Source organism: Camellia sinensis, chromosome 13 (genome assembly GCF_055761805.1).
Source record: "Camellia sinensis isolate YWXY chromosome 13, ASM5576180v1, whole genome shotgun sequence".
Classification (NCBI taxonomy): Eukaryota; Viridiplantae; Streptophyta; class Magnoliopsida; order Ericales; family Theaceae; genus Camellia; species Camellia sinensis.
Genome location: NC_138973.1, coordinates 52,367,975 through 52,385,343, shown reverse-complemented (window position 1 = coordinate 52,385,343; position 17,369 = coordinate 52,367,975). Strand labels below are relative to the sequence as shown.

Below are 17,369 nucleotides of genomic sequence, written 5' to 3'. Positions count from 1 at the left end.
AAATTGAAGTATTCATACCTTCTCCCCCACCAATTCTTTCTTGGATAAAGAAACTGAAGCTTGCCCTATAAACCTCTACCTATCCGAAATTGAAAATGTCTTCCCACCTTATAAACCTCTACCTTCTCCTACTCCAGCTGAGCGGAAACAAGCTCAACTTCTGCTTGCAGCTTTCTCTCACTTGCCTTTTAATGTTCTTGAGGACGAAGTCCCTCTCAAGAACCTTCGATGGGCTTGTGATATTCTGATTAGGGGCCATGTCCTTAATTCCCTTGCTCAGGTAGAACTTCATATGTTTCCGGACCAACTTCCATTGCTCCTTTACTGGCATCGAAATTATGTGGCTACTACACAATCTTTAGACCAACTTTCGTCTCTTCGAATTCATGCTCAGTACGAAGCAGAGAACTTCATTGAAGAATTCAGTGATTTCAAGAATAAAGATTCTACGTATTGGGATGACTTAGACATTGACGAATTGGAACAAGGATTAAGAGAGGTGGCTTTCGAAATAAAGGCTGAAGAGCTCTACTATGAAGTGAGAGCACATCAACTTATGCAGCCAATGCTAGAAAATTTGGGAGATAGAATAAGGAAAGAACAAAAGTTTATTGATCATTGTTGGACTAAATTTCATGATCTTGTTATTTATTCCATTCCTTATTTTTATGAGCTCGAGTTCATACCGAGATAGGGTCATCTAATGTAATCGCTTTGGTTTTAATATAAACAAAATTCTTTCTTCATTTGTCATTGTTTGACCCTGCTTTCACTTGTGTTTTAAAAGTCAACTCAAAGCTTCGAACTTCGAACAATTTCATCCTTTGAATCTGGACTTAATCGTTTTAAATGAAACACTAAATGAGCCAATTATAAACCTTTCCAATTTGTGGAAAAAAGTTGACAGTTTTAGCTGGTTTTCAATTAGAAACAGTGCTTCGAATCTAGTAATCTTATACTTAAAGTCTGTTTTGACCATAGTCAACATCTAGTCATTGTCATTATTGCTTTTGATGTTTCAAACACCAAATCCCATGTTTAAAGAATCTCAAGTTTTGCCTCGAAGGACATTACCTTTGTTAAAAACCTAAAAACAGGTCTTTAAACTCTTTTAAGTGAAATAAACATTCGAGTATTTTTATATTTTGGGTATGGCAACCTGCTTCGAAACCGGCTTCTCTGTTTCGAAGTCATTTGACTTGGCTTCGAGGCAAAATATCTTACTTCGAAGCTGGCCTCAACAACTGGGCTTTGTTTTTCCCTCCAAAAGCATCAATATTGAAGGAAGCTTTTGTATTCACACTTCTAATACTTAACAGCTCATGTAATATATTTTCAGATACGAGGGCTTTAAAAACCCTTTTGTTTTGTGCTCTGAAATCACTTGCTCTTCTAACGCACAAACCCCTCTTTCTACCGATCTTCGGCTTCTCTCTACTTCCTTTCTCGGTTCCACTTTCAAGAAAAGCATACTGTCAATGGCTTCTCCTTTAGTATCAGTCGTAGAGCGTACGAGCCCATCTGTGGCCCTGAAGAGGATTATTGATGCAGAATGTGAAAAGTACAAAGTTGGAGAGAAAAGCGCTATTGATGGACGCATCTTTGTCCCTCGTCACCATGTGCAGCTAGACTACGTGCTCGGGCCCATATTCAAAGAGATCCTTACTGAGCTCCCAGCCCTGTATCCCCGTCTGGAAAACCAATGTCTCCTTTACGAAGGTGGTCTTGACTGGAGGAACTGGAGAATAAATCGCCCTCACCGATGCTGGCCCATGGTGAGACCAGAGTGGCAAGAATGGTATGATCGGGTTATTCCTGCTAGGACTCTGGACCTTCAAGAACTCTGCTTTCTCGATGCTCTCAGACTATCTAGGGTAACTATCTCAGAGGACCCTTTCCTTATTCCTGCTGCCTTATGTTTTTGGAATCCTGTCTTTAACTTTTTCCAATTTAGATGTGGGATGATGGCCCCTACTGTTCTTGATATTTGCCATTTACTGGGACTATCCCCCATTGGTACCCCTTTTGGACCGGATTATCCTGATTTAGCAGTCCCTTTCTCTCTCCCCTCCCTTAACTCATCTTATAGTGATTTCGCTAGGGCTAAGAAAAAAAGAGAGGGCCCTGTGACTGATAGGGAATTCTTTTCTTTCTTATTGTATTGGCTTTGCAAATTCCTTTTCTGCACCTCATCTCAGAGAATCATGCCTGAATTTGCCCCTCTTGCCAAAGCCTTTGTTTTACAGAAAAAGGTGGCCTTAGCCCCACATGTTCTAGGTCACGTATATAGAGTCTGCTCCCTTTTCTGTGAGAAACCCTTAGATGCTAATCAAGGGGGGCCATTCTGGATTCTTCAGTTTTGGCTTTTCGCCTATTTTACTGAGTTACAATCCAAATGCCTTAAATTTTCCGAGCCAAACCCTCCTACTCATGGCATAAGGTTGGCCAATGCTTCACTTTACCCCTCTACCTTTGCTTTTTACTTCTCTTTCTTCCACCAACTCCCAGCCTCCCTTCCTACTTACCGTTTTCGTCCCTTCGAACCCTCCATTGGTCCATCTTGGTTGAGGAATTTCCTAAGTGACCAGTCGTGTACTTCACCTATTCACAAAGATATATGGGCTTCCATTCTGATTCCCAGAGAGTTATTTATTGGGACTTTGAACCCGAAGGCCTACAAATGCATTGCTGAACCTTACTGTCCTGCTCAATTTGCTAGACAATTTGGCCTCACACAAGGGGTCCCAATACCTCTCTGTAGCAACACAAATCTCAGCCTTACTAGAAGGGATCTGAAAGTTTGGAAGTCCAGGCTAGAAGAGGCAACTTTTAAATTTATAGATGACTTGGCCAATTTCAAGTATACCCCTTTCATTCCTCAAGGTACCTGTATTGAAGAGGTACCAAAACTGGTGGGTGACTAACATGGAGATTTATTTGGCCATTTCACCTTTAAACCTACTAACGGTGTTAGATGTGACCAAGAGCAAAGAAGCTGGGGTTGTCACTTCTTCCACTGTTTCAGATATAGCACATGCTACAACACAATCTGCTCCTGCTGCTTCAATTTCTCCTAGAGTTACTCGGGCTACCTCGAAGAAAGGTATACCCTTGTCCCTTCTCCTTTTGTCTTTTATAATGCATTTTGCCTTATCTTTAATTCTTCTTTTGTGGAGGTGGCCAATCACAAAAGAAAAGGAGGTTCTTTGAACTTGAGAAGGAAACATCCGATATTCAAGGAGAAGAAAAAGAAGAAATAGATCAAGAGGAAGAGTTACCCTTGAAAAGAAAGAAGAAAGCGATTGTCTTTTCATCTGACTTGGTTAGGGATGAGACAACTGCCAGAGAGATGGAAGATGAATTCATCTCTTCGGAATCCAGATCGCAGCTTGAAGAAGTTGAGAAGGAAATTGAGAAGGAGCAGACCCTGCCAATACAGAGGAAAAAGAAAAGAAAGGTGACTGTCTCTTCTTCTGATATGGTCGAAGACTCTGATTCTGAGACAATTGCCAAAGCAATAGAAAAGAGAAAAAAGATGTCTGCTTCCGCTCCTATCTTGGTTGAAGATACCATCCATGAAGCAGCCATCAAGACAGTAGAACAAGAACATTCTAAAGCCATGATTGTCTTCGAGAGAGCTGAGAAGAGACGGCAGCAACAATTTCTGAGAGATAAAGCTGCCGCTGCTGACATACTACAAAGGGAAACCGCAAGAAGGGAACAAACTGCCAGATATTACACCCTTCGTAGTTCTCCCATTATTGCCGACACTTCTGGAGCAGGTAATTTTTTAAGCTTCTGCGATTTTTCCTCTGTCAGTCTTTGGTATTGAGGTTTAACATCGCCTTACATTTCTTCCTCTTGCAGCAATAACTTCTGAGTTCATCTTTCCAATGAGACCTCTCTCAGTTTCACTCGAGGTTGATCAGATGCAGGATGTAAGGACGATTCAGACCATACTTCCACTTCCAGGGTCTACAATTCCTGCACTTTTCTTGAGGCCAAGCATTCCTGGACTTCTTTCTCTTGGTTTGACTCCACGTCTTTCTTACTTGACTCTTGACTTTCCTCAATTTACTCCTTTGCCGAGTCTTGCTCCTCTTTCTCCTTCCAAAGAGATTCCAACTGCTACCTTATCTCTGATGGGTGCTGGCAGCTCTCCAACTCGTGACTTATCACTTTTACCTAGCTCCAGCCCTCCTTCACTTGATTCATTGGTGGCTAGGACCATGGAGACCATTAAAGATGCTCCACCCATCTCTCTTATCCCTATGCAATCTTCTGTATCTCCCATGGCAACTCTCTCTGCGCCCCCCATGTCTAATGATGAGATTGATGTCTTTGAAGCAAGATTAGCTAGTCTTTTTGACATCACCTCTACTTCTCCGACATTCGATGAGGAGGCTGAGCCATTAGTTTTGGCTGATTCTTTGCTGGAAATTTTTGATAGCTTTCCTTCCTCCAGCAGCCAGCCTTCTGTGCCTTTGATAGACTTAGACGCCTGTCTGGACCTGTTAATCTCTTTTTCGAGGACTCCCTTCGAGGCTCTACAAAGGCCTATAATTAAAAATGGGTTTCTTCAATGCTGCAAACTTGCTGAGCAGTCTGGTATGGATGTCTCAAATCACCTATCCCAGGCAGCAGCTACTATCGAATTTTACATCCGCATCTGTCATGCTGCCAAGGCTGCAAATGAGAAATTGGTTAGAGACTAGAGTTTTGTTTCTCAAGTGCATACTGAAGTATCGAAGCTTAAGGAACAACACTCCTTTGCCTCTCACTTTCGAACTCAACTACTGGAGAGGAAAGCTCAACTCGAAGAGGAGCTTTCTGTAGTGAATCAGGCCTTACTCCGAACTGACATCAAACTGCAAATCACCAATCAAGGGCTGACCGATCAAAAGAGAGACATGGCTGCAGCTATTCAACTATTTTCATCGTTTACCAATAGGAAATCTGTTGTACAAAAACAACTAAAACATTGTAATGATTTTTGGGCCAATTTGTGGCACGATGTACTTGACTCTTTATAAAACATTTCCTCGTTTATCATCTTATGTTCTTGTACTCAGTGTTTATTTTATTCCTTGTGTTTCCCAAATAGTTGGAAAATAAGGCTTTAAATATCTGTCATTAATCTTTTTGGGATGCATATAACCATTCAAATTTTTCAAATGGTATGCTCCAAAAGGCAAAACTCTATGAATTTGATATGGTCCTTCCCAGTTAGGTGACCATTTGCCAAGTCTATGGCTTTTAATTCCTATTGGAAGTATTGTCTTCCACACCAAATCACCTTCATCAAAGCCAACGTGTTTGACTTTCTTATTATAATTTTTGGCTGCTTTCTTCTTCTGAAAGAGAATGCTATTTAATGCCAAAATTCTAGCTTCATCTATGTCTTCTAACTCCAAGCACATACTCTGATAGTACTGCTCAGGATCCAACTGGTCTTGGCATCTTACCTTTAAGGATTTAACATTGATCTCCACAGGTAATACTGCATCATGCCCATATACTAAGGCATAAGGAGTGACTCATGTGCTTGACCTTGGGGAAGTTCTATAAGCCCACAATACATCTAACAATAAGTTATGCCAATCTCTAGGATTATCTTCCACAACCTTTTATATTCCCTTTTTTAAGGACTTGTTAGATGACTCAGCTTGACCATTGGCTTGTGCGTAATATGGGGTGGAATTAACAAGGCTAATCCCAAACTCAGCCACAAAAGACTTTACCATCTTCCCATCAAAAACAGTCCCATTATCAACCGTTATCGTTTGTGGGATGCCAAATCTATGGATCAAATCTTTAATGAACCCAATAACCTCCGTTTGATCTACAGCTTTGTATGGCTTAGCTTCAACCCATTTGGTGAAATAATCAGTAGCTACCAAAATGAAACAATGATGCTTCGAAGAGGGAGGGTGTATTTTCCCCATCATATCCATGGCCCATCCTCTGAACGACCAAGGCTTTACTACTGCATGTAGATCAGTTATGGGCACATGCCTTATTGTACCATGCTTTTGACATGCCTGGCAGCCCTTTGCATATTCTATGCAGTCTTTAAGGATAGTTGGCCAATAATAGGAATGTCTTCGAAGCAGCCATCTCATTTTTACACCAGGCTGATGTGCACCACAGATGCCTTCGTGAACTTCAGCCATAGCTATTAATGCTTCTTTTGGCCCTAAACATTCCAACAATAGACCATCTCCCCCTCTTTTGTAGAGATCATTGTTATATATGATGTATTGCACAGATTGCAATTTAACTCTTTTGCTGGCTTTTGAGGATGGGCCAGCCAAGTATCATATTATTGGATGTCTCCAATCTTGTTCCTGTAGATCATTATGATTGATTTCCAGGACCATGTTCCTTTTATTTAAGGGTGGTATAGATTTTTGGTATGTTGTTTGGCTTACATTCCATTGGGTACCATCATTTCTCTTGAAATTCAAAGCTTTCTGAGCCACATCATTAGCTTTATTATTCAAGAATCTCGGAACATAAGTTACATTTGCTATTTCAAATTGAGAGAGCAAATGCAATGCGACGACATAATATGGCAGCATACTTATACTTTGACACTTGAAAATCCCTTTTACTTGGTTAACGACCAATTGGGAATCTCCAAATATGTCAACTGCATGTACTTGTAATCCAATAAGAATTTCCAATCCCACTATCAAAGCTTCATATTCAGCTTGATTATTAGAACAAGCAGTTTCATCCACTCTGAAACCATGTGTGGTTTCTATTCCTTGCGGTGACTTGATCACTATACCAATTCCAGTTAGGCCATTGGCTTTCGATCCATCGAACCACATTTGCCATGGCTCAACACTAGCCATACTGAGTTCCATTATCTCTTGACTCTCTGTTTGAGATGGATGGTCTGCCAAAAAATTGGCTAAAACTTGTCCTTTCACTGCCCTTTGGGGCACATATTCTAAGTGAAATTCTGACAAGACTAATACCCATTTGCCAATTCTTCCCCTCAACATAGGTCTAGATAACATATATTTAACCAAATCTGTGGTTGCAATTACCAAGACAGTCGTAGGCAAAAGGTAATATCTTAATTTCATTACAGCAAAATACAGCGCAAGGCAAAGCTTTTCTACAGCTGAATATTTACATTCACAAGAATTTAAAAACCTACTAAGGTAATAAACAGCTTGCTCCCTGCCTTCCTCATTGTCTTGGGCTAAGAAAGCTCCCAATGAATCTTCTACTGCAGCTATGTACAACTTCAAAGGCTTAACGCCATTTGGTGGCATCAGTACTGGAGGGTTGGCCAAGTAGGCTTTGATTCCATCGAAAGCACTTTGATGCTCCGTTGTCTACACAAATTCCTCTTCATCTTTTAGCTTTAATAAGGAAGAAAAAACTTCAGTTTTCCCTACAGTGTTAGAAATGAATCCTCGAAGAAAATTGACCTGTCCAAGGAACTTTTGTAATTCTTTCTTACTTGATGGAGGTCTGGTTTCAATGATGGCTTTGGCTTTATTCTGGTCGATCTGTATTCCTTTCTTGTGTACTACATAGCCCAAGAAGTTTCCAGATGATACGCCAAAAGCACACTTAAGAGGATTAAGCTTCAATTTGAACCTTCTCATTCTTTCAAAGGCTGCCTCTAGGTGAAACAGATGTTCCTCCATGGATTGGGATTTGACCACAATGTCGTCAATATAACACTCTAAATACCCACCAATAAGGTCATGAAAGATAGTGTTCATAGCCCTCTGATACGTGGCCCCGGCATTCTTTAGGCCAAACGGCATTTTAACCCATTCGAAGGTCCCAATATTCCCAGGGCATCTGAATGCTGTCTTGTGAACATCCTCCTCTGCAATGCAGATTTGGTTATAACTAGAGTGCCCATCCATCATTGATAAAATCTGATGTCCTGCTGAGCTATCCACCAGCAAATCTACTATAGGCATAGGATATTCATCTTTTGGAGTCGCCAGATTTAGGTTTCTAAAATCGATGCATACCCTCATTTTGCCGTTCTTCTTAACTACAGGTACAATATTAGATAGCCACTCAACATACCTGGCTGTCTTGATAAAGCCTGCCTTGAGTAGTCTAAGAATTTCTTCCTTAACTTTCTGGATCACTTACGAACCCATTCTTCTTGGTTTTTGTTTGTATGGCTTGAAGTTAGGCTTCATGGGAAGCCTATGTTCCACTAATGACCTATCCAATCCTGGTAGTTCATTGTATGACCATGCAAAGCAATCTTTATATCTTCTCAGGATAACCAACAACTGGTCCCTATCAAGAGAATTCAACCAAGCACTTATATAAATGGGTTGTTGTACAGAATCCTCCCCTAAATTTATTTCTTCTAAGGGGTCTTGTATCTGAGTACTTACTGGAACTCCTTCTTTGATCCTTTCTGACTTCGAAGAAGTCTCCTTGCTGTGTTCTGTTTCCAGGCTCTTTGATTCCTCCTCTTTATTCTCCTCCTCATAGACAAAGTCTGTCCACAAGGTTTCTTCTTCCTGTATTTCTTGGACTTTCGTTTCTATGTCCAATGCACAGTATTTATCAAGGGTCAAAACTCTGGCTTGTTGTTGCTCCCGCTTGCAGCCAATTGTCATGACTTCTTTCTCTTGCTCTCGTACTTTCTGGACTATTGACTTTATATCCAATATTGAAAACTTAATTAAAGCCAAAGACCTGGCTTCTGGTGCTTAATCTTGCCGCCTATAACCAGACATCATTGTCATCTTTAACAACTAGCTCTTCATCAGCACTCTCCTGGACTAAATGCTTCAGGTGTGCTACTTCCTCATCAGCCGGTACTTCGGCTGAGCCATCGAATTCCATCAGTATACTGAGCGGTGCCACGCCATCAATATACAACTTGGCTTCTGCGAAATCTGCACAGGCTATGAAAGGTTGAGGATCTGCATTAATTTCCTCCGTCTCCCCATTGCCTAAAGCTATTATCATTTTCTGACGCAAAGAGGAAGGCACACATTTATTAGTGTGGATCCAATCTCTACCAAGTAAAGCATTGTACTTCGCATTGCTGTCGATGACGAAAAACGCCGTCATGAACCTTGACCATGAGGTTGTAACCTGGATACTGGCAAGGAATTCTCTGGTATTCTATGTCAACTATGCCATAGGCAAACAAATCCAAGGCTACGTTGGGACGAGCCAATCTCGAGTAGGCCCGAGTGCTTAGGATGAAGTCAGTCTTGTCCCCTTCACCATAGTCTGTCACCACTACCCTCACTCCATCTTCAGTGCAAAGTTGTGGTACTTTGCACCTAACCTTTAGTTGTCAATAAACAAATAACTTCCATTGTAGACACAAAAATAAGAGAGCTACTTTTTTTATTTGTTCTGAAGCAACTTCAATTGGCTGCCTATTTCTTGCCTTCAAGAAAGGCATATAGTTTAAAGTTGTAGCACTTCAACGTAGTCACAAGCCTCACAATCAAATATTTTTTTGTTTTATTTGAAATTATTGTTGGAACAATCTTCTGTGTAAATAAAATAACTTGAAATAAATTCAAACAAAATAAATAAATAACATACCAGATTTATTTATCGAACTGAATTAAAATTAAGACCAAGTCGAGTGTGTGACACTCTGTCTTTAAGACAAATTCGCCCCGCTATGGTGCTTACGGTTGAATGACGTCTATCTCCCAGGATACAATGATCTTCACAAATTTAAAGAAGCACTCAAATAAATTTGTTCGGTGAACCAAACCTGTGATCTATACTCTCTTTTAATTTATTCTAAAACTAGAATGTAGAATAATGCAAACAAAAATAATTTGGACAGCAAAATGAGACAGTTTCAGACTGAATTTTTTTTGATCCTCTCGGACTGCTAGAAAAGGATTTATATTTATAGGCAAACCAAGTCTCCGAACAGGTGCAACCAAATTAAATGAACAGATGCCTTTAGACAAAGCAGAATAGGTGCAAAAGTTGTATTCAATTAATTCTAGCGGTTGAACCAAAATTCAAAAAATGTCCGTTGGTCAAACGCACAGTATGGAACTATAGGTTCATTTATTATTTAAATTATTTCAAATATAAATATAAATATATATATATATATTAAACTAAATAAATATATATATATATATATATTAAACTATTGAAATAATTAAATAAATAAATAAATAAATAAAGAGGTACAAACTTTAGGAAACTTCTAAGGAACCTAAAATTTAAATTTAGAATTAAATTAAATTCTCACAATTACAAATTTTAGGAAACCACTTAGGAACTCAAAATTTGAATTTTAGAATTAAATTAAATTCCCACAATAATTTTTATTGAAAAAATTCAAAAGAATTTTATTTAAATAAAAATTAATGTTAGACCCGAAAACGACGTCAACTTCCCATTCACTCATAAATGGTTTTGACGTTCCGTCTTCATTGTGTGACTTGCTACGCGGCAAGGAATACGTCACCTCTTCGGACCCACCCCAAAAGACGTTTGGGGTCTACTCAATTTTGGGCTCAAAGTTGGCCCAAAATATGCCTTATATATAAACCAATTTTCCAACAATCCCCCACATGAATGGAATTTGACGGAGAGAAAATGCAACAACATGATCTATTACAGAGAGTACAGAAATTGGAAATATTCTGCAAAGGATAGGTAGCTTTTGGCTTTGAACCTTCCCTTGTGAGACACTATCGGATTTACTAGCTAAACAGTGAACATGATGTCTTGAACTGTTCAGCCGTTTGTGTAAACCAAGACAATAGAACTCACACAGTATATCGCCAGACACAGTTTAGTTCTCACTATTGTGTTCATTTTGGCCCTGAACAACCTGGTCTTCATGAGTGCTCTAAAGACTTGTAGCCCTTCACAAATCTTATAGAACCGGCCTAGTTCACATTCACATAGGTGATTCTTATGAAGAGTATCTTGCCATACTCCACTAGGTTTACCTAGATATAAGAATCATTAAAAGTATTACTTAACCTAAATCGCTGCAGACATCACTTATTTCATCATAGAAATGGGTAGGAGTTGGACTCCACAGTGATCCTTCTGAGTCAATCACAACTCGGTTGTCCCTTTGAACCTAGATCTTGGGATCTCCAGTCAACTAGGTTGGGTTGCCGTTGTGGTAACTCTTATTTCATAGGCTTAAGTCCCATTCCCCTCGATGAATTCTCAACTAACTCTCTTGCTAACCCTTTGGTTAGTGGATCCGCTATGTTGTCTTTAGACTTAACATATTCTATGGAAATAATTCCATTAGAAAGTAGTTGTCTTACGGTATTATGTCGACGACGAATGTGTCGAGACTTACCGTTATACATATGACTCTGTGCTCTACCTATTGCTGATTGACTATCACAATGTATGCATATAGCAGGCACCGGTTTTGGCCAAATTGGAATATCTTCAAGGAAGTGGCGAAGCCATTCTGCCTCTTCCCCAGCTTTGTCTAAAGCTATGAATTCAGATTCCATAGTAGACCTAGCAATACAAGTCTGTTTGGAAGATTTCCAAGATACAGCCGCCCCACCAAGAGTAAAGACATACCCACTGGTGGACTTCGAGTCTCTTGTATCCGATATCCAATTTGCATCACAGTATCCTTCAAGTACTGCTGGATATCTAGTATAATTCAGCCCAATGTTACGAGTAAATCGGAGATATCTTAGAACCCTTATAATTGCTTTCCAGTGTTCTACTCTCGGATTTCTCGTATATCTACTTAATTTACTTACTGCATAAGCTATATATGGGCGAGTGCAGTTCATCAAGTACATTAAGCTTCCAATAATTTGGGCATACTCTAATTGAGAAATACTTTCCTGTTCATTTTTAGAAAGATACAAATTAACATCTACAGGTGTTCTAGCTAGATGATCATCATCTTTGCTGAATTTGTCAAGTATTTTCTCAATGTAATGAGATTGTGACAAAGCATATCCTTCTGATGTTTTGGTAATTTTCATACCAAGAATTACATCAGCAATGCCCATGTCCTTCATGTCAAAATGTTTATTCAACATTTTCTTGGTAGTTTTAATCATATCATTATTACTACCTATGATGAGCATATCATCTACATAAAGACATACAATGACATAACCTTTATCTGTGTTTTTAATATAAACACATTTGTCACACTCATTAATTTTAAATCCATTTGACATCATTGCCTTGTCAAATTTCTCATGCCATTGCTTTGGCGCTTATTTTAAACCATATAATGATTTAACCAATTTACACACTTTCTTTTCTTTCCCTGGAACAGAAAACCCTTATGGTTGTTCCATGTAAATTTCTTCATTTAACTCACCATTTAAGAAAGCGGTTTTAACATCCATTTGATGAATTTCTAGATTGTATAGAGATGCAATGGCAATTAGCATTCTAATGGATGTTATTCTAGTAATCGGTGAGTACGTGTCAAAGTAATCAAGACCTTCTTTTTGTCTAAATCCTTTGACTACAAGGCTTGCCTTGTATTTGTCAATTGATCCATCCGCTTTCATTTTCCTTTTGAAAATCCACTTATATCCAAGAGGTTTACAACCTGGTGGTAAGTCCACTAATTCCCAAGTATGATTTTGCAAGATGGATTCAACTTCACTGTTGACAGCTTCTTTCCATAAAGGAGCTTCAGGACTGGACATAGCCTCTTTAAAAGTTAAAGGCTCATTTTCTAACAAAAATGTTAGGAAATCCGGACCAAAAGATTTTGAAGTTCTAGCACGTTTACTACGCCTAGGTTCCTCTTTCTCATTTTGATCTAACTCTTGCTCTTGATCATGTTCTTGATCATTACTAGTAATAGCATCAAAAGATCTCTTATTATTACTAGTCTCTTGTCCAGTCTTATTTGGAAATACATGTTCAAAGAAAGATGCATTCCGAGATTCAATAATAGTATTTACATGCATTTCGGAATGTTCAGATTTATGAATCAAAAACCGATATGCACTACTATTCTTGGCATAACCAATGAAAATGCAATCAATGGTCTTAGGACCTATCTTAGTCTTTTTAGGACTAGGAATAGCCACTTTAGCCAAACACCCCCACACTTTTACGTATTTGTAGGATGGTACTCTTCCATGCCACAATTCATAAGGTGTTTGATTCACTTTCTTTCGGGGTACTTTATTAAGTATATAATTAGCAGAAAGTATTGCTTCCCCCCACAAGTTCCGAGGTAATCCAGAACTAATTAACATGGCATTCATCATTTCTTTTAATGTCCTATTTTTCCTTTCAGCAATTCCATTTTGCTGAGGTGAGAAAGGAGCGGTGGTTTGATGAATTATTCCATGTTTTGTACAAAATTCACCAAAAGGTGATTCATATTCACCACCTCTATCACTTCTAAATTTCTTGATTTTCTTACCAAGTTGATTTTCAACTTCATTCTTATATTGAATGAAAGTTTCCAAAGCTTCATCATTGGTTCGAATTAAATAAACATAACTATATCTAGTATAGTCATCTATAAAAGTGATAAAATACTTTTTCCCACCTCTAGTTTGAATTGATTTAAAATCACAAATGTCACTATGAATTAATTCAAGTGGTTCTGTACTTCTTTCAATTGAATGAAAAGGAGTTTTAGATAATTTTGCCTCAACGCAAATTTCACATTTATGATTTGAATCAATGTTAAATTTAGGTAAACATTTCATATTAATTAATCTACGTAAAGATCCATAATTAACATGTCCTAGTCTACCATGCCATAAATTTGAAAACTTAAGCAAGTAAGAAGAAGATGTAGTATTATTAATAACTGAGGGTACAACGGTCATTACATTTAACTTGAAAAGGCCATCAGACATGTAACCTTTTCCTACATGCATCCCATTCTTAGTAAGTACAAATTTATTACTTTCAAAAACTAGACTAAACCCATTCTTACTCAACAAAGATCCGGAAATTAAATTCTTGCGAATGTCTGGTACATGCAACACATTGTTGAGAGTGAGTTCCTTTCTAGATGTCATTTTGAGTATAATCTTTCCTTGTCCTTCAACTTTGGAAGTTGAGGAGTTGCCCATAAAAAGTTGTTCACCATTGTCCACTGAAGAATAAGATGTGAATATCTTTTTGTCGGCACAAATATGGCGAGTAGCACCAGTGTCCACCCACCATTCTTTAAGATTTCCGACAAGATTTACCTCGGAAACAACTGCAGAAAGATTGATGTCATCGACACCATTGGAAATATTGTCCACTTCAGTCATGTGGGCTTGAGCAGGCTTCTTGCTTGTTCTTCTTTTGCTTTTGCCTTTGCTACGGCAATCTTTGGCCCGATGTCCCTCTTTGTCACAGATGTAACATTTGCCATTAAACTTGTACTTTTTATTTTCCCCCCCCCCCCCTTTAGAGCCTTATGATGAACTTTCTCCAAAAGACTTTCGTTTCTTGGTTTTTGAAGCATGTTCCACCACATTTGCCTTAGACTCCATAGGAAGCTTTCCAGCCCGCTTTTCAGAATTGCGGTTGTCCTCCTCAATCCTCAAACGCACAATTAACTCGTCCATAGAAATTTCTTTGCGCTTGTGTTTGAGGTAGTTCTTGAATTCCTTCCAGCCTTTTGGTAATTTTTCAATTAAGGCTGCAACTTGAAAGGATTCACTGAGAGACATACCTTCTGCGTGAATGTCATGCAGAATGAGTTGGAAATCTTGAGCTTGGCTGATCACAGTTTTTGAATCAACCATTACAAAATCCAAGAATCTGCCAACCACAAATTTCTTTGAGCCGGCATCTTCCGTTTTGTACTTTTTCTCCAACGATTCCCAAAGTTCCTTTGCTGTCTTGATTGGACTGTAGACGTTGTATAATGTGTTGTCAAGTCCGTTCAAGACGTAATTCCGGCAAAGGAAATCGGCATGTTTCCAGGCATCAACCGCAGTAACCACTTGTCGGTCGGTTTCATCCTCTTTCAGGATAGGAGCATCTTCACGGAGGAAACGAGCCAGGTTCAGAGTTGTAAGATAGAACAACATTTTCTGTTACCATCTTTTAAAGTCAGTTCCTAAGAACTTCTCTGGCTTTTCACCGTTATTTATCGGTACTGTTACAACAGGAGAGGGGGTTGGCGTCATTGCAGCCACCACAGTAGTACTTGTTTGGGTATTTGTTTCAGTAGCCATCAATTCTAATATATAAAACAAAATTATAATTAGAATTTATACTACACAGAAAATTAAACCAAATTCACAGAATTAAATTCTGTAAAAATAAAAGAAATAAGAATGTAACTTTTATTTTCCAATTAATTTGAAAATAAAATAAAATTTATTTAAACAAATTAATTCCACATAGAAAGTAAATTCTGTAAAATAAAAGAAATAAAAATTATAACTTTTATTTTTCAATTAATTTGGAAATAAAATAAAATTTTATTTAACCAAATTAATTCCACACAGAAAATTAAATTTCTGTAACACTTCAATAATTAAAATACTGAAACAGAATTTTAATTAAAGAAAACTCAGAAAATAATTTCTAAAAACCAATATTAGTTTTCTGACAAAATTCCACAAAAATATATTCTGAATTGTTAATGACACCAGTATCGTACTACTAGTTGTTGTCAAAGAAAAGAGACAGTATATTACTACTATCTGTCAAATAGCATATAATCACTATTTGTTTTTCCAACCAGAATATTATTTTGTAAATTCACAGAAAATAATTTTTCTTCCGAAATTATTTACGAAGAATGAAAAAGGGAAACAAACAAAAAATTCTGTAAACAGAATAATTGATTTGTCTTAAGATTGTTGGAACAATCTTCTGTGTAAATAAAATAACTTGAAATAAATTCAAACAAAATAAATAAATAACATACCGGATTTATTTATCGAACCGAATTAAAATTAAGACCAAAACGAGTGTGTGACACTCTGCCCTTAAGACAAATTCGCTCCGCTATGGTGCTTACGGTTGAATGGCGTCTATCTCGTCTATCTCCCAAGATACAATGATCTTCACAAATTTATAGAAGCACTTCAAATAAATTTGTTTGGTGAACCAAACCTGTGATCTATACTCTCTTTTAATTTATTCTAAAACTAGAATGTAGAATAATGCAAACAAAAATAATTTGGACAGCAAAATGAGACAGTTTCAGACTGAATTTTTTTTGATCCTCTCGGACTGCTAGAAAAGGATTTATATTTATAGGCAAACCAAGTCTCCGAACAGGTGCAACCAAATTAAATGAACAGATGCCTTTAGACAAAGCAGAATAGGTGCAAAAGTTGTATTCAATTAATTATAGCGGTTGAACCAAAATTCAAAAAATGTCCGTTGGTCAAACGCACAGTTTGGAACTATAGGTTCATTTATTATTTAAATTATTTCAAATATAAATATAAATATATATATATATATATATTAAACTAAATATATATATATATATATTAAACTATTGAAATAATTAAATAAATAAATAAATAAATAAAGAGGTACAAACTTTAGGAAACTTCTAAGGAACCTAAAATTTAAATTTAGAATTAAATTAAATTCTCACAATTACAAATTTTAGGAAACCACTTAGGAACTCAAAATTTGAATTTTAGAATTAAATTAAATTCCCACAATAATTTTTATTGAAAAAATTCAAAAGAATTTTATCTAAATAAAAATTAATGTTAGACCCGAAAACGACGTCAACTTCCCATTCACTCATAAATGGTTTTGACGTTCCGTCTTCACCGTGTGGCTTGCTACGCGGCAAGGAACACGTCACCTCTTCGGACCCACCCCAAAAGACGTTTGGGGCCCACTCAATTTTGGACTCAAAGTTGGCCCAAAATATGCCTTATATATAAACCAATTTTCCAACAATTATACGTAGGAACCTAAGAGTATTTATGCATATCCTTCCAATATACTTTAGAAGTGTCCCAACACTTAATTTTTTGTTACTTTCAAGCTCAAATAAACTCAAAAAGATTAAGTTGTTTTTTAATTGAATTACCTGATAGCATGCACCACAGCTAGTTCCATTCCTGTACAGCCTAGAAACCCCGCTCACGCCTCCATCATAGACGGTTCTTCCATATTCACCAAACCCGCAGGCTCCAGCTAATTTAACATCATTAAACACATTTTAATCATCGAAGATAAATCATCAATGTAGAAATGTACATATATATATATATATTTGCTAATACACATATGCATCAGTACCATGTGTGTATATATAGGAGAGAATACATACTTGGAGTCCCTAAGCAATCAGGGCTACCATAATAGGTTGCTCTAGAGCACACATAAGCATCTTGGGAGTAACAAACTAGAGGCAAAAGCACCATGACACACAGAAGAGAGCAATAGCTCTTAGCTGCAAAACCCAT

At 37.6% G+C, this 17,369-nt stretch overlaps 1 pseudogene; it reads right to left on the bottom strand.

Annotated features, from left to right (window-relative positions):
• Nucleotides 1-9,022: 9,022 nt before the first annotated feature.
• Nucleotides 9,023-17,369, bottom strand: LOC145805387 (expansin-like B1 pseudogene; annotated as a pseudogene).